Genomic DNA, 24,118 nt, shown 5'->3' with positions numbered 1-24,118 from the left:
AAAACCGATGGACAAAGAACGGTTTAAAGCATATACCTGGATTTCCCAGCTACAGTTAAATAGACGTGTGTATGCAGTGCTGACTGAAGAGCATAAAAAAAGAGAGAGAAGGCTGGGCGGGATGAGGCAAAATTGGAAGTAGAATGAACAGGCAGAAGGGATATGAAGCTTTTTTCAAAGAGGTAAAGGGTAGAATATGGTTGGATAGGTGAGAGAAGGGTGCTGGAATTATCCAGATAAACTATATAGTCTAATCACTCCTGAGAGAAATAGCTGAAAATGTCGGTAGGTGTAGAATTTATATTTACAGAATGGACTCGTTGTGATTGTTTAAGGAAGCTGGCGACCAGAGTTAATCAGGTCAGTGTTCTGTGGAAAAAAGGGAAAAAAGAGAAAGAAGAAGAAAAAAAGAAAGAGAAAAAGAAAAGGGGAAAAAAAGAAAGAGAAAAAAAGGAAAAAAACAAAAAAAGGAAAAAGAAAAAAAAAGGGAGGAGGGCACCTCTCAGGCAGGGATGGGCGTGGCGTGATCCAATGCCTCAGGCGGGAGTTCTGCCTTTTTGGTTTTGGGGAGGAGAGTGACGGTGCTCCAGTCCCTTCTTGAAGCAAGCGCTGCTCCTCGCTTTTTTGGGCATGTAAACTCCCCGTACCGGGGGCACAGCCGAAGTTGGTTGCACTCTTCAACCCAGGCCAGTTCCAATCTCCAAATCCCAGTCCTCGCGCCTGGCTGAAATTGCCTTAGACACAGCTTCCCAGGCAACCCCCTCGGGCAATTCCAGGCGCCCTGCCGAGCTCTGGGGCTGGAGTCAGAATCGCTGCTTCCTTCTGTGGGTCGGGCTGGCGAGCATGGGCGGGGGCTTGCCTGTCGAGTGCTCTGAGCCCGAGTCCACTGGAGTGAGGAAAACCGGGTCCCTCTATGGCTCGTCACCTGAAACACGAACTCACAGGCTAATTTCCCAGTTTTTAGTTCCTTGCCTTCCCTCTCGAGTTCCAGCCAGCCAGGAGCGTGGACGCCCGGTGTCCGCGCAGCTCTTTCAGGGGCCCCAGCCGCCCGGGAGCTACAATGGCGGCAGGCGGGCCCCCACTCTGAAGTCCAGCCTCCAGGAGCCAGCACAAAGAAGCAGTTTGTGTGCTCAGCTCCCCCAGGCCTAGTTGGCGCGAGGGGACCTGGTGTGCAGGTATTTGGCAAGTACGGTCTTTCTATGCACCGAGCAGGGTTTTTTCTGTTTCGGACTCTCTCCTTTTCCCCTCTCACTTCCCATAGAGGGTAGAGGGGGATCGCCTCCGACCCCGGAGTCTCTGATCCCGGCCCGATTTTATCTTCCCTGGTTCTCACTCACATTAGAAGCCTCTCTCAGTGGATTCCGCGTCCTTTTTCTCCCAATCTTTCAGGTTTTGAAAGGTTTCCAATGGCTTCAGATCTTTTCTGTGTGATGTATGGGCGCGAGTGCAAGTACGGAGCTCCTTACTTCTCCGCCATCTTTCCCTCTCTCCGATCATGTGATTTTTTTTCTTCAGCCTGTTGATGTGATGGATTGCATTAATTGACTTTTTTAAGTTTATTTATTTATTTTGAGAGAGAGAGAGAGAACCAGCAGGGATAGATCAGAGAGAGGGGGGGACAGAGGATCCAAAGCAGTCTCTGTGCTGACAGCAGAGAGCCTGATGCAGGGCTTGAACTCACAAGCCACGAGATCATGACCTGAGCTGAAGTCAGACGCATAACTGACTGAGCCATTCAGGCATCCTGCATTAATTGATTTTTTAATGTTGAGCCAACCTTGCATACCTAGGATAAATCCCACTTGGTCATGGTATATAATTCTTTTTAAATTTTTTTTATAGTTTATTTATTTTTGAGACAAAGAGAGACAGAGCATGAGTGGGGGAGGGGAAGAGAGAGAGGAAGACACAGAATCTGAAACAGGCTCCAGGCTCTGAGCTGTCAGCACAGAGCCTGATGCGGGGATTGAACCCATGAATCATGAGATCTGACCTGAGCCTAAGTCAGATGCTTAACCGACTGAGCCACCCAGGCACCCCAGTATATAATTCTTTTTATACTTTGTTATATTCTATTTACTAATATTTTGTTGAGAATATTTACATTAGTGATCATGAGAAATATTTGTCTATAGTTTTCTTGTAAATTTTTACAAGAAAAAAATTTTAGTAGATAACAAAATAGACTAGATAAAAAACTAGATAACAAAATCTAGTTTTGTTATTTGGATAATGCTGGTCTTGAAGAATAAGAAAATATTCCCTTGGGAAATATCCCCTCTGCTTCTGTCTTCTGGAAGAAATGGTAGTAAACTGATATAGTTCTTCCTTAAATGTTTGGCAGTATTCACCAATGAACCCATCTGGGCTTGTACTTTCTATTTTGGAAGGTTACCAATTAATGATTCAATTACTTTAATAGCTATAAGCTTATTCAGATTGTCTGTTTCTTCTTGGGTAAGTTTTAGCATATTGTGTCTTTTAAGGAATTGGTTCATTTCATCCAATTTATCAAATTTGTAAGCATAAAAGTATTCATAATATTTCCTTATTACTTTTTAATTACACAATATCTTAGTAATATCCCCTCTTTCATTTCTGACATTAGTATTTTGTATCTTCTCTTTCTTTCTTAATTTTCTCAGCCAGGGGCTTATCAATTTCCTATTTGCAATTTCACTGATTACTGCTCTATTTTTTTTTATTTCTTTTCTTCTGCCTACTTTGAATTCAGTTTCTTCTTCTTTTTCTGCTTTCATAAGGTGGAAGCTTAGATTATTGATTTTATTTTTTTATTTTATTTATTTTTATTTCTTGAGAGAGAAAGAGAGCGTGTGCACATTTGCTTGCATTTGTGCAAGCAGGTAAGGGGAAGAGGGAGATGGAGGTAGAGAACCTTAAGCAGGCTCCACACGGAGCACAGAGTCCAACATGGGGCTTGATCTCCCAACCATGAGATCATGACCTGAGCTGAAATCAAGAGTCAAGTGTTTAAACCACTGAGCCACCTAGGTGCCCCTAGATTTTAGATCTTCTTTTCTAATATATCCGATCAGTACTGTAAATTTCATTCTTATCCCTGCTGTCACTAAATCCCACAAATTTTTATAAGTTGTATTTTTATTTTCATTTAATCAAAATATTTTTAAATCTCTGGAGATTTCTTCTTTGACCCATGTGTTATTTAGAAGTGAGTTGCTTAATCTTTAAGGATTTTTTGATTTTCCAGCTATTTTTCTGTTATTAATTTCTACTTTAATTTCATTGTGATATGAGAGAAGATATTGTATGATTTTTATTTTAAGTTTTTTAAGGTGTGTTTTATAGTCCAAAATGTGATCCGTTTTGGTGAATGTTCCATGTGAACTTAAAAAGAATGTATATTTTGCTGTTGTTGGATGTAGTCTTATAGATATCCATTGGATCCAGTTGATGGATGGTGGTGTTGAATTCAACTATGTCCTTACTTATTTTCTGCATGCTGGGTCTGTCAGTTACTGATAGGTGGGTGCTGAAGTTTCCAACTAAAGACTTTTCAAAATCTAGATTAAACAAATGCAGATCACAGAACAATCCTCATGCAGCGGGGCTCCCAACACCTTAGACATTTATTTATCCCAAGATTATTGGTGAGTACTATATCTCAGGTATGTTTCTGGGCATCAGGGCCCAGTGGAGAACAAGGTAAGCAAGGGTCATTGCCCTTTTGGAGTTGACATTGTGATGAGGGAAAGAGAAACATGTAAACAAAGAATTAACAAATATCCTTACAGGTCCTTTAAGAAGAATGATGAGAAATAAGCAGGGCAGCAGGGGAGGGGTATGGTGCTTTAGACAGAAGCTTATATTAACAAAGGAAGCAGCCAGTCAAGGGAGAAGAGTGTGGTCACTGCAAGAGCCGGGGCCCTGAGGACGAGTATGGCATATTTGAAAAGGCCAGAAAGACTAATGTGGCTGGAACCAGGTGAATGGGAGTAACAGTGGTACAGGAGATCAGTAGGCTATCTAAGGAGGCCTCATGAGCCACAGTGGGGAGACTGTATCCTAATGGAAATATAGGAGTGAGTACTTTGGTGATTTTAAACTTTAGAGGGATAAGGTCTTATGTATGCTTTTAGAAAGATCAGTGGGTCCACTGGGGGAGGTAGGCAGTGATACCAGTAGGTAAAGATCTCAGAGAAAGATGAAAGCAGTGTGGAACAGGATAGGCTCTTTTTGTTCTGGTATGATGTGAATGAGTACATTACTGGTAAAGATGGGGAAAAGGGAGGTTACAAGGTAACTGACTTGACCATAGAGACAAGAAAGTTATTCTGTAATGAAGGCAAGGCTAGAATTTTTTCTACAAGATTTATGTAGAAACTTACTCCTTTGTGTGTGTGTGTGTGTGTGTGTGTGTGTGTGTGTGTGTGTGTGTGTGTGAATGTTCATGTTCAGTAAGTGAGGGAGAGAGAGGTTGGGTATCTCAAGGATTAGACAGGGAACTCTCACCCACTGCTTGTGGAAGTATAAAATGGTACCCAGCCATTTTACCCCTAGATATTTACTCAGGAGAAATGGAAACAGAGGTTTTACAAAGACTCCTACATGAGCATTCATAGCAGCTTTATATTTTAACAACTCCAAACTGGAATCAACCTGAATGTCAATCAACTGCTGAATAGATGAACAACCTGGTGCAGCCATATAATGGGATATTGAATCAGCAATAAAAAGAAATGAGCTATTGATACACACAGTGATATAGATGAATCACAAGATCATTAAAGAAGCAAGATAAAAAAGAACACATATTGGATCATTTCATTTATATAAAAGTTTACAAAATGCAAATTAATCTATAGTGACCAGAAAGCAGATCAGTGGTCTGCTGGGGCCAGGGACTGAGCAAGCAAAGAACTAGAGAGGGCCATGAGCAAACATTTAGGGGTAATGGGAGAGCATGTTACCCTATATTGGTGATGTTTCACAGGTGTATGTATATGTCAAAATTCATTCAGGTTATTAAAAAAGAGTTAAGACAGCATTCCATTTAAAAAAAAAACAGCGTATATTTGTGAAAGTACACATTTTAGAGCCAGAAAAGTGATATGACTTTCATATCTGTTTGAGAAACCATGTGTCTACTATGATATGATACCATGTCCCTTCCTCATCTGACCATTATACAGTCTGTCTTTGTACCCATCATGTGATGGAACAAATCGAAAACATGAGCATTCTAAATAGCAAATCATTTCTCATGCAAACCTCATCTGCTTTGCCATTAGGCTAGAGTCACTAATTCAGGTCCCCCCAGTCTCAGGACTCATGCTGATGGATCTGCATCGCCGCCATTGCTGGCTGCTAGAAGAGGGAAAGATGCCTGGAAGGTTTTCCATGAGCAATTAAATGTTTCAGCCCAGAAGTGACACATATCAGATTTGCTCACAAATTTTCCCACAACTCATTGCTCAGAACTAGATGTGTGGTCCCACCCAATCCCAAAGGGGCCAGGAAGGAAAATGTTAACATGTGCCTGGAAGGCAGAGAGCACAAATGATTACCTCACAGAATAATAAAGAAGCAGAATTCAAAGCTGTTTCTTCTGGAGATCCTAACCCTCTATGGCTGTGATCCGGGAACTTCCTTACCCCTATGTGATGGCCTCCTGAGCTACCAGATGCATGTGACTTTCAAGGCAGTTGGCTGGGGCTCCAGCAGTTGTTTATGTGTGAATTTGAGGATAGGCACTTGTCTACTGTGACTGTAGACAGTCTCTTTGTGTTTCCATGGAATATCTGAACCTAGACAACAAGTGTTCTGAAAGCATTTCTGGAAGTGTAAGCATCAAAATGAACCCATGAGCAGATATATAAATCATTCTGCTAGGTGAACTTACTTTTAATGCTGATCATCTTAATATTAGAGAATTTCACCTAAAGATGGTTATTGTAGCTGAGCCCTTGCTGGCAATGGGCAGCCTCCAGAACCGTCTTCTAGTTAGTGAAGGCAAATCCACATTCTCACACGTTAGGAGTCTTCCTGTTTTGTCTGGCATGGAAGGGCCATGTCTAACAAGCTAATGACATCCCCTCATCAAAGAATCCAGGGACCTTACCACAAAAAAAAAAAATGAGCTTCCTTTGGGATGACTTATTTTCTCATCAGTGAATGGAGGATTTGAAAGGGAGCCCTGCAAAGCCCTCTCCAGCACCAAAGGTAGGAGCTGTGAACCCAAAACTGTGTTTCTAATTGACTCTTACCTAGTCACACCCTGTCTGTAAGATCACTTTTTCCAGAGTTTTGATGAATCCCCACAATAAATCCCTGGAAAACACCTTATCAGTCTGTGGCTCCAGAATTCACTGTTTTCCACAAATCTGGGGAGACACTGACCACCTACAGTGCAGTTGCCCTTGGGTCATTCATTTATTTTTTCATCTTTTGACAACAAACTACTTGTGGAGCTATGCTGCCATGAGCCCTGGCTAGGTGCTCCAGGCCCAGAGATGAACAAGGTGGTCTAGAGGAGGCATGCCTTTGCACAGGCAGCCTCGCTGAGCTGTGTAGACTGATCTGATAGTGCATGCACGGGATGCCATGGAAACCCAGAGTAGAGCCCCCATCAGTAGGGTAGAGGGCAGACATGTAGGCAAAATGGCTGAAAGAGGAGGCTCTGAGCTGTCTCCCATAGGCTGCAGCTTAGGGACACCCTTTGCAGAGAAGTCTTTATTCTAAATATGGAGAAGCTCAGAGCAAGTAAAGGATGCTATTTCACTCCTCTTTGCTGATTACAAGAAAACACTTGAGGTGGGGTAGTAACAACATCCGTCCTAGGATTAGCCTGTGTGGTGCTTGGAGGCTGGTGTTGTGGAACTTTGTGGGGGCAGGGCTGCTTTCTGAGTTACCTGCTCCAGGAAACATGCTGGGATGGGGCTGAAGGCCTTCTTTTTCCACAGACACTTCCTGCTCCACTCCATCCCAACCTCCACATCCACAATAGGAAACAGTACCCAGAGTTAAATAAGAAGATAAACTAACCCACAGCACATGGTTAACTTAATCCTACCCTTCTGCATGAAGGCCTTCTTACTAAACTGTTCCCATATTCTCCTTTGCTGTGACTTCTCCGCCACAGGTTAAATAGAAGCTTGGCAGCTCTCCAGAAAGTAGGCTTGTGTGGACAGCGAGTTGTGTAATTTGGTCTGGGAGATGAGCCATTTTCTTCCTGAGATCAGTAATTCAGGCAAGAGCAGAATGGTGGGCCCCCAGGATAGGTGGACCTGTAGAACTGAGTTCCCCCACATTCTGATACCTCAGCTTCTCCCAGATTTCCATTTCTAATCATTTTAGTGTGATTAATAACAGCCACACATGGCTTCATGATGGTGGCCTCTTAGAGGAAGTTAGGAGCTTTTGCCAACTGAAGACTGAACACGGATGAGAGCCCAGATCTGGGCCCCTGCTCAGGAAGGTGCTGCCTGGCCAGGGCCTGGCTGCTCCCTGGGGTGGTGGCGGCAGTGGTGGGGAGGTAAGAGGAGAGGACCCCTGGCAGCAGGCCTCTGAGCCCTTCCTCATCTGCATCTCCGAGGGTGGTCCCCAGCATGGTGTGCATCTCGCACTTCCTGGAAGCAGTCTGTCTAGAGAAGCACACAGATACAGGAAGGAAATCAGATCATCCTGTAGAACTCGCCTGTCAGGGCTGGGATGCTGTCGCCTGCAGTCAGCACTAATGGCAGTAATGGCTTTGACTGATAACTGAGCCTCAGAAACCTGTGTCCCCCTCATGAAGCCTCCTGCTCCTTCCACACATAACTGTCTGTCCTGCTTCTGCCTTTCAGGCTGGGCAAAGTGATTTCTGCCCCTCTGTTTTGTTTAAAAACAATTCAGAAGGCACATGAGCTTGGCATACCTGAGTAAATAATAAAGTGTCTCATCATTCTTGTTCCATTCCAGAAATCTCTCAGAAGGATGCCAGATTTTACAAAGATTTCATCCAAATTCATTTTATTTACTCTAATAATTTTGGTAGTTCTGTAATGGTTCTGTAGAAAATGGGTCAGAGGCCTGTTGGAAATCCAAATGTGAGGCAAAACTGTCCTAACAGGGCAAAACCGTAGCACAGTCTAGACGTGCTAGACCAAGCAAGGCTGTTCCAGTTTCCTATCCTTGCCCATCTGCCTTTGCACCTGATTTCTTTGGAAGCAATTTTAAAGAAAGGAATGTGATGCTGTAAATCCTACTGAGTTAAGGGTTCCTTCCTACATCTATGAAAAGATTATAGCATCAGATGAGGTGTCAAAGGCTCAGGGTCACACATTGCTATAGCTTCTCAGGTGCTGAGTCCAGAAGAATCTGTAAAGAACTGCAATCTCAGCATTGCCACCCTCCCTCATTTAACTATATTAAACCCAGTGAACTCTGTGTCCACACTGCAATAGTTTGCTCAGGAGAATGGCTGCTTGCCTGGAAGTATGAGTGCCACCCAGAGGTCTGGTCTGGTCCTAGTTCTGCATTGAGGCTCCCCGGAGGACTTAGAGGTGAGACTTGGCCATGAGAGCAACTGTACACTGGGCTTGTGGCCGCTTCTCAAGTGCAGGCTGGCTTCACATTCAGGATACAGAGCGCTCTGGGGGCAACAGCACTGGATATGATGAGTGAATATGATGAATTTGTGCCCTTATGGTTATTTGTAGGGGGAGGTAAAAGCAGTGAGTGCAGAGGCCAAAGAAGGGCTTAAACAACAGATGTGACAGGGAAGAGTGCAGGAGAGAGAAATAAAGTCCCCCGAAATGCTCATCAGACTTTCAGAGGGGAGCCATTTTCTAAACGGAGCCTAAAAGCATGAATAGGGCTCCTGGTGGGGGATGGAGGGGAGTGCCCATGTCCTGCAGCAGCTGCCGGCCCTGTCCATGTGCCCCCTGCCTCACTGCTCCCCCCCCCCCACCATGGCCCCCTTCACTGCTGAGCCTGTCCCTGGGTGTGCTGGAGTGAGCCTGTCTGAGAGGCTCCCACAGGGCCTCCAGGCCTCCTTGTCCCCCTGGAGTCTCTCTCCTGCTGTGTCCTCTACCTGCTGTCTTGTGCTGTGCCCTTACTCCTAGAGTGACACATCCCCATGATGTGCCCCTGCTTAGGGTCAGAAATTCTACTTAGATACTCTTTCCCTCAGAGGCACCAGAGACCATGGTCATGGAGTGGGCTGTGGTGCTGGGAGAAACTTTCCATGCCTCTGTTTGGACTCATCGTCTTGGTTTTGGGGTCGTGGCTTGTACTTGAGACACTTGAGACATAGAATGAGGGGCTGGGGGTGGCAGTTTTTGGAGCTGGCAGGTGTTCAGAAGGTACAGGTGTCAGGGAGGTCACTCAAGAACACACGTGTATATGCACACAGGTGCAAGCCTGTGGCTGCTCCCTGGGGCAGTGGGTGTGGGCCCAGCTTTCTGTCACTGTTCTTTTGGAATAAGAAGAGACTGAGTTATGAGTTTAATAGTATGGGTCAGGCCAGTTGAGAAAAGAAAGCCCTTGGGCTTCTGAGCACTCTTTGGGCTACAAACATGCTCTGACCACATATGTTTTCCTACTGATGTCCCAGCAGAGGTCTGGGAAAGGAAGGGGGCACTTTCCACTATGGATGTAAACATGGGCATGACCAAGAGCAGAACACATCCCTCTGGGGACACCTGGCAGTAATGTGTGAGGCCCACAGTCAGCCTGGGGGTGGAGTTACATTCAGAACAGCACCAAGGCTCACAGCCACACACATGTGTGCATGTATTGTCTTCAGAACCATGAGCTGCCTGCCCAGAGGAGGCCACACATGGAAGCCAGGAGGCGAGGAAGCTTCTTGTTGGCCTTCCCTAGGCAGCATCAGGGCCAGGCCCTGTCCACTGTCGAAAATGACCCAGATATTTCTTTGCGTCACAGCAAACTGGGAGCAGTACTGCTGGTTCTGGAGGTCTGTCATCCCTAACGCTTTAGGTTGGAGCATAAATGTGCCACACTCGCTCTTGGCTGGAGAATTTAGCAACCTTCCAGGAGGCAGCCCCAGCCTGCCCACTTCAGCACCAAGAAGGGCAGCAACCCCCTCCCCAGATCACAGAAGCTGAAATAGTACCTTTAAGTGTTATCTGTGGATCTCCAAGTGCTTGTGGGTCATCCTGTCTACCAAACACACTCTTCATCATCCCTCCACCTCCTAGCTCCACAAAGCAAACCCACACAAAGCAGCAGCTGGCTCTGCTTGCTTCCAAGAACTTGTCCAAGCTCAGTTCCTGCAGCTGCCTGGGTCTCAGAGCCAAAGTGAGGAGAGGAGTGTGATGCTGAGTGGCAGCCAGGGTACAGCCAGCATCTGCATTCATTCTACCACAATGGTCATCAGGAAGGGACAGGGACAGACCCTCAGGGAGAGCCTGCTACCTGCCATATCAACCAAGGCTTTGCAGCCTTCACATTCTTTGGGCCAGACAATTCTTTATTGTGGGGAATTGCATGTACATTGTGAGATGTTGAGTAGCATCACAGGTTTCTACCCACTAGATCCCAGTAGCATGTTGTACCCCAGTTGTGACAACCAGAAATGTCCCCCATGTCTCCTGGGGAGCAGAGTCTCCCCTAGTTGAGAACCACTGGTATATAAACTAGCTGTGTATTTAGAACCACGAATCAAGTGTTTGGACTCCTGGAGCCCAGGCCTGGCTCTGCCCCTTGGTTATGTTGATATTGTCTTGGCAACTCATTATCTTTCCAAATCTTCAGAATCCTTTCTTCATTTTCAAAAGAGCCTTAGGCCTGCCCAAAACATTACTGAAGTAAAATTTAGCTTATTAGAACTTATTCATCATGCTTAACTGAAACTTATGCCTGGTGATAGAATTCCCATTAAATAGGATGAATTTGTTCTGGACATCTCCTGCACAACTTTGTACCTATGGTCATCAATACTATGATGTACACAGTTCTGGATACTTAAAATTTTGTTAATAGGGTACAGTGTTGAATGTTATTATCAAAATAAAATTAAGTTTTTAAAAATTTAGCGTATTAGCATAGTGAAAGCTCAAGAATATCCTAGCCTAGTCGAGAAGCCTATTGTTTGCTTTCCTTTGCCCATGCCAGACCTGCTAATGTCCTGCAATGTGACATATTCTTAGGGGACACCAGGGGTGCTGGCACAGTGCCTCTTAGGATTGGGTGAAGATCAAATATATGCATGTGAAGATCATGTCCATGTGAGCCTTTAATTGTGGCACAACCCCAAAATGAGGTACCCAAACTCAGACCACCTTACACTCTTCAAACAGGTCATACAGTGAGGTCTGATATACAAAATATTTGAACTTTCTTATCAAGCTTGGCTCTACTGTGTCAAGGATTAAGAAATATTGGTCTTTCAAATGCTCTCTTAAAGTGCCATTGGCCCCCCATGAGCCTCAATGGGTGATTATAAAGATATTGACCCTGAATGACCATACCCTTGGCGAAAACTGGAAATTTTTGAAGCTTACACTTCCTTTCCCCTGAGGAGGGGGCCCTCTAGTTGCATGAATCTTACATCAGATGATGACTGTTAGGAACTGACCCAGAGAAGAGAAAATTTGTCCTCACATCTCTACAAAGACACAGCCTTCACCTGCAAAGACCATGTCATCCCTGCCTTCCAAAGGAGAAATGGCAAACCATATGCAGTCAGCTGCATGTCACCCAATCTTGAAGTCCCTAAAAGGAGAGCAATGGATCAGCCAGTCTTCTCCCAGCCAGACAAGCATGAGTAGGAGAGAGCTACCTCCTATTTGAGCAGGAGATGGGGACTTCATAGCCCTGTAGAATCCTCTCTTCAGTGTAGACCTGCACAAAGGAGATCTCTCCCCTGCTGCAAGGTCCCTGCATGTCTGCCTCCTCACACCCCCCACCCAGGTAATGAAATATTACTTGACTGATTTTAAGGCTCACAGAGGCCCATGGGGAAAAGGTCCTCTGAGCATCTTGTCCACTGACAGTGAAAAATGGGTCCACTGAGGGCTCTAAGCTAGCTGAGCAATGTCATTACAAAGGAAAACAAGCTGCCAGGTTTGAGGCAGAATTTTGGGCAAGCAATTTAAATGTTTTTATGCCCTCACAATCTTGTTAGGTTTCACCTTCTATCCCTTTTTTATTGCTTCTCTCTTTCTTGGATCCTGTAAAATCACCTGTCTATTTAATACATTCACACTTGTATGAATTAGATTCCGTGGACTGTCTAAAAAAATGTATCCTCTGGGTAAAACCCTTCTACCCCAATTTCCAGTTATGCTTGGAAATCAGGACTTCTGAACACCCCATCTTGTTGTTTTATATGACCCTGCTATTTGGTTTGACTGTATTAGGTTATCTAGAGGTCTTGATATTTCCAGGAAAATATATTGAAGTTCAGATCTTGGCATCTTTCCTGACAGAATTCTTCTCATCTATTATTTGGATTCTTGGTTAGCCTTCAATTGTACATGTTTCCAATATTTCTGTAACATTTTCCAAAGAAGTCTGTTGGGATGTGTTTTAGACTCTTCCATACCCTACTTGTTTATCATAAATGCAGTGTGTATGTGTGTGTGTGTGTGTGTGTGTGTGTGTGTGTGTGTGAAGCTCACACGTGGGATCTTTATACCCAACGATAGCAATGCCAACACTTTTATTGTGTAGGCATGGTCTGGACTAGGAAATCTCATGACAGATCAAAGTGAAATCTGCCCCAGTTATTCTTGCTGTATAGCAAATTACCCCAAAACTCCATGGTGTAAAACAACACTTTGATATGCTTGTCTCATGTTCTGTGGGTCAGGACCTTAGGCAGGGCTCACCCACAAGGCTGTCTCTACTCCCCCACATCTGGGGCCTCAGCTGAGTATATGAAGGTTATGAAGGGGTTACTGGCTGGGACCAGAGCCACCTGCAGGCCTGCTCTCTCACATGTTTGGCAGTTGATGCTGGCAGCTGGCTGGAACCTCCATTGGGCTGTTTTTCAAACACCAGCTGTGGCCTCTCCATGGTCTCTGCACGTGGGAGAGCTTGGGCTTCCTTGCAGTGTGGCGGCTGGGTTCTGAGAATGAGTGCATGGCATCTACGTGTCTTGGATCACAAGTGACTTTTCCATTGTGCTCTATCAGTGGAGGCTATCACAAGATCTCCAGCACAGAGGAATGAGACAGGACTCCTACCACTTTAACAAGGGGAGTACCAAAGTCATTTTGCAAGGAAGGTGGGTGGGAGGAGAGACAGTGTTGTGGCCATATTTGCAAAATTCAGTCTATCACATCGACAAGATTTAGCTCTGTGACCTCTCACTCTTTCCTTGTGTTCAGCTGGAAAATTATGTGTCTGTTGTAGCTACCTCCTGTTCAGTACTTTTTTTTAATGTTTATTTGTTTTTGAAAGAGGACAAGCAGGGGAGGGTCAGAGAGAGGGAGACAGAAGATCTAAAGCCGGCTCTGCACTGACAGACTTACAGCAGAAAGCCCAAGCAGAAAGGCTTGAAGTCCCGAATCACGAGATCATGACCTCAGCTGAAGTTGGATGCTCAACTGACTGAGCCACCTAGGTGCCCCCCAACTACTTTTTAATTAAGTGCAAAAATAAATTCTGTTGAATATGCCATCCCATAGAGTATTGCTTTCCATCTCCCACTGATGCCACTGGCAGAGAAAGCAGTGGCCTGGGGTGCTGGGAGTCCTCCTACCAAACTCTATAGTCCCTTCCCAGCTCGCCACCTGTCAGTGATGGGCACCTACACGCACTCCCCTGCCTCCTCATTTTTCATTTGAAATAGATAATCTGTTTCTTAACATTAGGGAGAGGGGCATGGACTGCTTTGAGAACCTGACAGCCCCCATAGCTTGGGGCCAAACATGTCATCACAACCTATAGGAAGGGTAACTTCAACATTGCTACCTGTGAAGACCGCTGCTTTAGAAGAAAAGACTAGATCCTGCACTGTCTTTGGCTAAGATGTGATATTTTCTTTTCCAGCATAGTAAAAAGCAGCTATGGAGTGACACCTAAGAATCATTGATACCAAGACTTTTTCTTACAGAGAGAAGGCAGTGTGTCCAGTACCTCCATGGTACCAAACATACGTGTAGTAACCATATTGACAGTGATGGTGATAGTGACTGCAGGCAAACGTGTGTCTCTCAGGTGTCAGGCATCTAGCATATATGGTTTCATTTGGTCGCTGTAACAACTCTCTATGATAGGTATTACTGTTACCCCATTTCTGAGGCACAGAAAATTTAGGTCGCTTGTTCAGGGTATATGGCTTATAGATAGTAGGAGCTAGAGTAGCCAGGTAGTCTGCATCCTGCTCTTTGCTGCCATGCTGTCTTGCCTATCTTCCCCTTCTCTGTCCAGAGTCTTAGTCTGGTATCTTAGCTTCAGAATGAGCATCCTAGTGGCCTATGACCTGTCATTTTCCAGTGCACACCCAACAAGCCTACTGCATGCCTTCCAAGCCATGCATGTCCCTCCTTCACTCAGCACCCACTGTTGGTGGGCTGCACCTACCCAGGGTGCCATGACCCTGGCTTCACCTACTATGTGGGGTAACAGTGTTGTTACCACACTGAAAAGGGTGGATGTGAGACTGCCACAGCCCATCAGGCTCTGATCCTGCTTGTTCAGCACCTTAGTAGAGTACTGTCTTGGGTTGAGCCGGGGACCCTCGGGAAGCCTTTGGTGGAAGTGGAACTAAGAGGAAAGAGAACAACAAGTAGAAGAATTGGGGATGCCAGCACTCTGTCCCTGTGATGTGACTCAGCTGACCCACCCAGACTTGCTGTATTAGATCTAGGGATAGCATCCAATATCTGTTACTCAGATGGTTTCACTGTGTGAGTCTGGTTCATGGAGCTGCAGGCCAGTTCATCTCTGGAGGTGCATTCATGGGCAGTATATAAAGACTGGTTATCAGCAGACCCTGAGTAATGCTCCAGAAGCTTACCCAGGCCCTAGTATCTAGGGCAGATCAGAGGTGGGAGGGCCCAGGCCAGAGGCCATGGTGATACCAGGAATAAAGGAACAATAGACCCTCCCTTCATTCACTCATTCACCAACTGCAATGAGAATGGCAGGTGATATGACTGGTAGAGAAGGCCTGCAATTCAATATGGAAACCTAGATCCAAAGCCTAATCCCATCACTTCATCTCTCTGAATTTCCTCATCTACAAATGAGGTGACTATAAGCCCTTACACAGCTATTGTGTAGAGGACTGTTTTGGACTGAATGTTTATGTCCCCCAAAATTCATAAGTTGAAGCACTAACCCCCAGTGTGAGGTGGGCCCCTTGGTGGGTAATTGGGATTAGATGTGGTGGCCTTGAGGAAGAGGAGGAAGAGAAAGATCTCTCTCTCCACATGCATGCCTGAGGAAAGGCCACATGAGCCCACAAGAGGAGGTGCTGTCTACAAGCCAGGAAGAGTGTCCTCACCATGCTGGCAGTCTGACTTTGCACCTCCAGCTTTCAGACTGTGAGAAAATAAGTTTCTGTTATTTAAGTACCCTATCTGTGATATTTTGTTTGTTATAAGCCACCCTATCTGTAATATTTAGTATGGACACCTGAGCAAACTCACACAGATTTTGGTACCAGGAAGTGAGGTGGTTGGTATTCTTACAAATATCTAAAAGTGTGGGTGTAGCAGTGAAACCAGGCAGTGTGCTGAGCCTGGGAAAGTTTTGAGGTGCACAGTTAATGGACATTAAAGGCAATTCTGGTGAAGATTCAGAAAGAAGAGAGGAGAGCTGGAGATAACTAGCTTCTATTTTCTTAGAGAGTACGCAAATAATCATGAACAGAACTCTTGTAGAAATATAAATGTTAAAGAAGTGCATCTTGGGTCTCAGATGGAAATGAGGAATGCGTTATTGGAAACTGGAAGGAGTCCATTCCTTATTTAAAGTGGCAAAGAATTTAGCTGAACTGTGTTCTGCAGAAGATAGGAATTTTGAGCCATGCCATTGTTGGATAGTTAGCGGAGGAGATTAAGCAAAGTCTTGGAGGCCTGGCTCCTGACTGCTTAGAGTAAAATGCAAGAGGAAAGAATAAACTGAAGAAGGAATTATTAACCAAAAAGGAATCAGAACTTGGACAATTGGAAAATTCTTAGCCTATCCATATTGCAAAAAAATGAGAGCGCATGTTCTGAGGAGAACGCAAGGGTGAGGCTGAACAATCAATTGATGAGATGATGGCTGTGACTCAGGGAAGTGACCAGCAGTCTCTGCAGGGTCCAGGAGTGGAGATGAGATTATACTCGCAAGGACACTGCCACTTTGAACTAATGGGAACAGAGCAAACAGGATGGAATGAAGGGTGGCCATGGACTTCTTAGATCCTACAAGACCCCAGTGGAGCTATTGGGCTACAAATGTGTGCTATTCTTTGAGGAAAGGGAGGAAGGACTTCTAAGGTGATTCAGAGATCCTTAGAGCCCCCACCTCTATTCCAACAGGCAGGTAGCTTCTCACTGAAGCCTTGGAGGTTGACTTACCAGGGAGGCACTAACCAAACAGGATTATTCTCAAACTTCGGGATCCAGTAGGGTTTGTCTTACTGAGTTTTGGACTTGCTTGGGACCTATTGCCCCTTCTCCCCCTTACTCCCGTTTGGAATTGGAATGTCTATTTTATGCCTGTTGACACCATTTTGCTTGGGAAGCACATGGTGTGTCTGGTTTCAGAGGCTCCCATTTGGAGAAGAACCATAGCTCCACTCTCACTGTGTCTGATTTGGATGATATTAAGATAAAAGTTGGGACTTTAGACTTTGGAGTTGAAGCCTGAATTAAGACTTTGGGGTCATTGGGATGGAATGAATGAACTTTGTACATGAGAAGGATTGTGAATTTAGGGGGGTAAGGACAGAATGTTCTGAACTGAACACTTGTGTCCCCTGCCACCCAAATTCATATGATGAACCCCCAGTGCAGTGGCATTTGGAGATGAGGCCTTGGGGTGGTAATTATTAGATCATTAGAAGTCATGAGGGTGGGGCCCCTTGATGGGATTAGTGGCCTTATAAGAAGAGGCATTGCACCTATAATGAGGAAAGGCCACGTGAGGACTCAAGAGAGAAAGTACCATCCACAGCCAGGAAGAGTCCTCACCAAGAACCTGCCCATGCTGGCACCCTGATCATGGGCTTCCAGCCTCTATACTATGAGAAAATAAATTTCTGCTGTTTAAACCACCCAGTCATTGGTATTTTTTATGGCAGCTTGAGCCAACTAAGGTACATTAAAATTGAAATGGTATACAAAACACCAGGCATATGGTCAGTGCTCTCCTTGTTCATTTGCTTGGCTTTCTGTCCTGCTCAATTAAACCGGTGTGGGGATGCTGGTATCATTGCCAACCTGACTGAGAAGGAAATAAGAATGTTGAGAGGCCTGTGGAAAGAGGCAAGACCTGTCACATGAATGAGTGATGAATGAAGAGGTTGGGGGAAGATTCGCACAGGCTGCCATCATTTGCAAGTTTGGAAACACAGCCTCCGTCCAAGTGTGGACCTGACAGTCTTGAGAAGCCAGGGTGCCCTCAGGCTGCTGGCCTCTGAAGAGAAGGGGGACAGGGACAAGCAGCACAGAGCCAGGGTGCCGGCCTGTAAATGGTGCTGAGAGCACAAGCCCCCAGCTCCTCTCTTGGCCTCACTCCCTCCTTCTTTGCCCCTCAGTTCCCGTGGGCTCACCCAGCCACTCACCTGGGCACAGGCATGGGGGACGTGATCACCTCTGGCTCTCTCTAATCAGGGCTGGGCAGAGGGAGGCTCCCCAGTCCCCTAGCTCAGAGCCTCAGGCAGCATCTTTTGATGGTTTTATTCGTATGATTTCTGTCTTAAAAGAATGTCTAGATGAAGTTTCAGATAAAAGACCTAGAGCTCACTTGAGACCTTAGCACTAGAGATGCTTTCATCACAGTAGAGAGAATTCAAGAGCCAATCCTGGGTCAAAGCTTCTGGCAAGAGAACATTAAGGAGTGAAGCAAGAAATGGAGTCTAGGAGCGTTTGCACCTGGGGTGGGAGGGAAGGCATGGTGCTGGCAGGAAGAATCCGGCAGCTGTGCAGAAGGGCAGGGGAAGAAACCATAATACAGAGTGGAGGAGCCCAACAGAGGGCCTTTCTCAATGAGAGGAGATGAGGAATACCAGTACCCTGGACAGGTCGGGTTTGGGGTGACAAGGGGCCCGGCTGAGGTGGGTTCATAGTGTCTCTGCTCTCAAGTTCTAGTGCCCACCATATTGTCACCACATTTATTTACTATATTTTCTGGGAGCTGGAAAGGGCACCTGGTACTTTCTACCCAGCAATCTGAGTGTGAACAAAACAAAGAAAAACATGGTTAGTGTGGTTTTGCGTCTCACAACATTCCTGCCCTTCACCAGAGACCAGGTGTTTCTTCATGTTTGGAGCCTGGGTGCACTGTTTCAGGAACTGAGAGGGTTTGCTCAGCCTGTCATTGCACAAGAGGCTTCCAGAGGATCTGAGACGTATAGCTGTCACTTTAGTCCTATTTGATTTTCCTTTGTGGATGCATAACTGGACGGGCTGTCATTCCTCTGGCCTCAGTCCGTGCTACCAGGAAATGAATGCCAGCTGAGTGCCAGATGAATGCAGAAACAGTGCTGGCATATACCACCACCATAGCTGAGATTCATGATGGCTCTTCCTTGTTGAAAGCCTACTACGTGCAGGGTGCTCTGCTAGGTGCTTTACCTGCTGTCCTCATCAGTCCTCCTATCAGTGCTGAGGGTATTGTCAGTATCCCACCCTGCAGAAGCAGCCCAGAAGAACAAAGTGTTGCCTGTGTCACAAGGGTGGTGGGTAACTGGCCAACCCCTGCGTCATCATGACGCAGCCCTCATCAGAGTTCTGTAATCATCACTCTATGTGCGTATTTCAGTGCTCATCTATTAAGCGACTTAAACACACAGAAACCTCAAGTGGGAGGGTGCCTCCCACTTATTGACGCCATTTTGGGATTACATTCCTTAGTTCTCAAGACAAAGCAGTTAGAGCTGGCATTAAAATTTGGAATCAAGTCCTGGGTTCAAATCCAGATTGTGCAACTTTCTAGTTGATTACCCAGCATCTGTTGTTTAGAATCTCAGAGACTATGTTTTTTCTATTGGGTTGTTTTAAGAACCTAAGAGCTAATGATGTCCAAGACTTAGAACAGTGCCTGGTTCATAGTGAGCTCTCAATAAAGAGCTTGCAGTATAATTAGTGATATATATAATTATGTTGTCCATTTTGCATATGAGCAGTTAAGTGACTTGTTCAAGATCAGTCAACTGATAAATGACAGTAACACCCAGCTCTATCTGTCTCTAAGGCTGTCATGATGTGGCTGAATATCTACTTGAAGTTCCTCAGGGAGACAGTATCCTCCACTTCAGGAGCTCTTTCCTTCTGCGTTGAACTTGGCTGGTCACCCAAAACCACTTGCAGGCCCGGCTCCTGAGTGTTCTTCCTCTCTTTCTAAGTCTGAAAAATGCTGTGATCACAGTGCCCATGGCTCTGCTTCGAAGGACACAAATCCAACCCCTGCTTTTACTTATATCCATTCAGCTCCCTTTTCAGAATGCCCAGCACAGTGCCACATGCAGAACAGTGAACAAAATCTTCACTTAATGGTTTCAATCCTCAAGAAGAGCAAGAGAAGCAGCATACTACAGCAGGCATCCCTCCCATCAAAAGCAAAAGCTTGAGAAAGCACAATTAGATTGACATGCTGTTATCTGCTGTTTCCCTTCCCCATTATTTTCATGAAATAATTTTCATCTTCAGTCTTTTGTGAGGGCAGCATTTTTGAAGATGTGTTTTAATGTTTAAAATAGCCAACAGCTAAATACACAATTTTTCTGTCTCTTTTAATTAGCTTGTTAGCTTCTTCCACTTTATTTATTATAGATCTTGTATTCCTCTTCCATTTCTGAAGACACATTGCATATTTATATTGTTATAAACCTTTCTCTGCTCTTACAGTAACTGTGTTCAGGCATAACCTGAGATGTGCTTTTCCCCATCAAAATTTTAACAAGACATAGCTTTTAATTACCCTTTCCCCATCTCCAATAGGAAACTTTCCAAACAAAATTCTAATCAAAAGGCTTCTGAGTATAACTTGCTGCTAGGAGCCAGATTCAATATATTAAGATAAGGATGCATGGTGTCCCTTGTTTTTTGTTTTTTTGTTTTTTTGTGTTTTTTTTTACTATCTAAAGGTTTCTTGAAGGTCCCGCACTATTTGTCATGCGAAATCCACATGCATCAGGCCTCTGACCATGCTTTAGTCTCACCAACTCCTTCCTAAATGTACAGCTGCAAGTCATTGTAACAGATGTGAGGATTGATGCCCCCACTTCTCTGAGCTCTTTCCTAACTGCCCATAGGTTGTTGTGGCATCTGATAATTATTTAACTATCTTCCTAAACCATTTTGGTTTCTTTATCATTCTGTGTGTTGTGTGAGCCAGAGTCTGCCACAGCCATGCTGGCATGGAGCAAGTTCATTGCTGTGGGGCACATATCCCCCACCCTGTCTCCGGCTGGTAGGAGCTGGTATCACCTTCCCTTTAAGTGCCCTGGGACTGTCACCATCACTGTCTGTGGCCCCACGTTCCCCACTTTGGCTCCTCACCCATGGCCACAAGCTGTTGACTTTGCTACCCTGGAGTCACCAACTCCCCTGCTCTGTGCCCCCACCTCTGCTTCCAGCGCAGCTCCCAGTGTCTGCCAAGCTGACGTCAGACCCCTCATCTGGGCCTTCAGCCACCAAGATGTGCTGTCCTCCTGCCTTTATTCATCTCACAGACACACAGCACCTTTTGGCTAGATCTGCTCCTTCCACGCCTTCAGATCCCTCATCCAGACCTAATTACCCACTGGTCCATCCCCTTTCATTATATCCAATCTGCCCAGGCCTCGAAGCCACCCCTACTGCCCCCTCATATTAAGACCATCTCCTCCATAAGCTGATAGCAAAAATTCTCTCTGGCTCATCACATCTAACACCATTATGTTCAAAGCAACAGGTTGCAGCTTTTTCTTTTATTATGTTTCTCCTCTTAAACTAAAAAGAAATACACATTTGACTTAATGACTCAAATATGAAAGTGTCTCACAAAAGCCAAATACTGCCCAGATCCTCCCTCCTGTGCCTGCTCACCCCTGTTAATAACTGATATTAACAGTCTGGAGGGAATATTTCTATGCTTTCCTCAGAGAGTCTCCAGATGCTCCCAGGTCACTTAGTGTTGACACAAGATATGAACATGACCCATGACCTATGACCATTGTCACCTGGGTCTCAGCTCATGCAAATGCTGAGTGAAAATCTGTGATTATGTTTGATCCTTTGTTCTCAAAGGTAAAGAGTTCTCAGCTGCCCTTCTGACTTTGAACAGAGCATGTACTCATCCACGGGCACGGTCAGTTGGAGATTTTTCAGGCTGAGGTTTTCCAGGACTATCAGAGCTAAGCTGTCTAGGCTGAGTCTATGTGCCATGCACCATACGTGGCCCAGTGTTCCATGTTTGCCCAACCAGGGATTGTAAATGTTGCCCTAAGCAAAAAAGAGTTAAGAAGGTAAATCTGTTTGAGAGGAACCGTGGCTGCCTTCTTTAGCATACATTAACAAAGGAGATGACCTGACCAAAAAAATGTGGCATTATAGGTCACATTTACACATTTACTTCATTCTAATGAAATGAATTGTATCTCTGAAAATTTTAATGTCATATTTTATAAATCAAATTTATAAAAGCCCTTTGACTTCTTATAATTTCACAGATAATTTTCCATAATTTTCGTTGGCTCTTAACTGGCAGCAGTTCTTAATATAAGCTTTAGATTTCTTTTTCATTTTGCCAAGTTTTTACATTGATGTTCTATAAAACAACTAAGGCCCCTAGGAGATCACAATTTTAATCATAACAGAAAAACTATTATTTTATTATGTAAAATGTTTTATAGTTTTCCTATAATGAATGAACCCCTTCAAATAGGTCTTTTTTTTTTAATATTAGGTTACCAGGTGGTTCTTTTAAAGTAGGGTATGACTTTATTTTAGTATGCATGTATATACATATGTGTTAGTGTGTATGTGTGTGTGTGTACACACATAATTTGTTTTTAATTTTTTAATGTTTATTTATTTTTGAGAGAGGTACAGAGCATGAGTCGGGGGAGGAGCAGAGAAAGAAGGAGACACAGAATCCAAAGCAAGCTCCAGGCTCTGAGCTGTCAGCACGGAGCCTGGTGAGGGACTCAAACTTACAAACCGTGAGATCATGACCTGAGCCGAAGTTGGATGCTTAACCAACTGAGCCACCAGGCACCCACACACATAATTTTTTTGATGTTTATTTATTTTTGAGAGAGAGAGAGTGCACAAATGGGAGCAGCAGAGAGATAGGGAGACACAGAATCCGAAGCAGACTCCAGGCTCCTAGCTGTCAGCACAGAGCCCAGTGAGGGGCTTGAACTCACCAAACATGAGATCATGACCTGAGCTGAAGTTGGATGCTTGACCGACTGAGCCACCCAGGTTCCCCGTCACACATACATTTTTTAATGTAGCTCATATGCTCTTCTCTAACATGAGGATGCTCTGTTTATTTGCTGAAGGAGGCTTTTCAGAACTACATGTGTATTTTGAGAGCCAGTGCTTCTGGAATAGCCTTATCTGGTGCCTGCAGTCCTTGGCTTGAGCCTGTTCCCCTGCCTAGTGTGACCTGCCTTGATTGCTAACCTCTACTCCTTCACTAGCCCTTGCCACTCAAACTGCAACTGGAGAGGGTGGCCCCATCTGAGAGCTGGTGGACATCTCACACCCTCAGGTCAGAATTGACACATCAATGCATGCCAACACTCCAAAGTATGGCTTTAAAACCCATGCAAGTCCCCTGGGTTGGGCATTTAGTAGATGCTCAGTGAAGCTGTTTCCTTGTTTTGTCACCTTCCTATGCACCTGGTGCCTTCTCTGAGTTTTTGCAGCACTATCTGTAGTCCTCTGAAATCATTAACAGGTTGACACGTGACCATTGGCTTATAATTGATCTCTTCCAGGGTTCTCGATCAGAATCACTTTTTGTGCCCCCACTTCAGACCTGCTGAATTAGAATCTTTGAGGGTGGGACTAACATTTATATTTTTTTCCAACTCCCTGGTTGTTCTTTGTAACCAAAGTTGGAGAGCCAAGAGACCCCCTGTTGGCCTGTGGAGATCTCTCAAGGCAATTTGAGGGTTAACAGTGAGACACCTGCCTCAGGTGATGGTGAAGTGGGTTTTATTCATTTAACAAAAATGTACTGAGAGCTAATTAGATTGTAGGTGTTTTGCAAAAACCTAAAAATAGCACAGCATATAAACACATCATAAAAACAGCCATACAATCAAGTATTTGTAACATGCATTCATAGTTTAAAAAGCACTCTTCCATTTGTCATCTTAACAACTCAGTGTTGCTGGAATCAAGACTCAGAGCTAGGACTTCATGCTTCTGGTCTGGGCTACCCTTGCGCTCCTATCCTGTTCCATTGATAGAGGAAGGGGAAGCAGGCAGCAAAGGAGGGTTGTCTGCATGGGGAGCTGTGAATGGCCTCACAGAGGACAAGCAGTAGCTCATCTCTAATTAGGGGAGAAGACAGAAGATGGGATGAGGCATTTTAGTCCCACAGTTCAGACTGTTTGGAGGGCCCCCACAAGGCTGAAATAGCTGCACTGTGGCCATTCAGAGCATCCTAGGGATGGGAAAGTGACTCTCCTCAGGAGAGGGGAATTTAGGCCACAGATGGAGACAGCAGAATGCTGTGTAGGGAGGTTGTATAGGGAAACAGTGACTTGCCTGAAAGGTATCTAAAACAAGCTATAAAAATATAATGGGGATACCATTCTCCGCATTTCACTGGGCTCATGAAAGTCCATAGTTTAGCCCTGGTGTCTGGAGAAACCCCAACAAATCCATCTTTCTTTAATAAACTTTTAGCCCAGAATAACCCTAAATTGTATCCTCTAAAACCTCTTATTGTCCCATCGTGTTGCCCCTAATTGATCAGTGAGCCTTTTCCCACCACCTCCAAAGTGCCCATTAGCTGATTCTAACCTGCA

General features: G+C 44.9%; 1 protein-coding gene across 1 annotated transcript in view; it reads left to right on the top strand.

The window, feature by feature from the left end:
• Window positions 1-1,143: 1,143 nt before the first annotated feature.
• Window positions 1,144-24,118, top strand: part of LOC120227374 (E3 ubiquitin-protein ligase SH3RF3-like) — a 34,969-nt gene continuing 11,994 nt past the window's right edge. The window contains exon 1 of the mRNA XM_039225500.1: window positions 1,144-1,175. The gene's annotated coding sequence lies outside the window, so the exon portion shown is untranslated. The remainder of the gene's footprint in view (window positions 1,176-24,118) is intronic.

This window comes from Hyaena hyaena, unplaced genomic scaffold (genome assembly GCF_003009895.1).
Source record: "Hyaena hyaena isolate Hyena2069 unplaced genomic scaffold, ASM300989v1 scaffold_2244, whole genome shotgun sequence".
Lineage (NCBI taxonomy): Eukaryota > Metazoa > Chordata > Mammalia > Carnivora > Hyaenidae > Hyaena > Hyaena hyaena.
The sequence above is the reverse complement of the archived record's forward strand: the minus strand, read 5'-3'. Positions and strand labels throughout refer to the sequence as shown.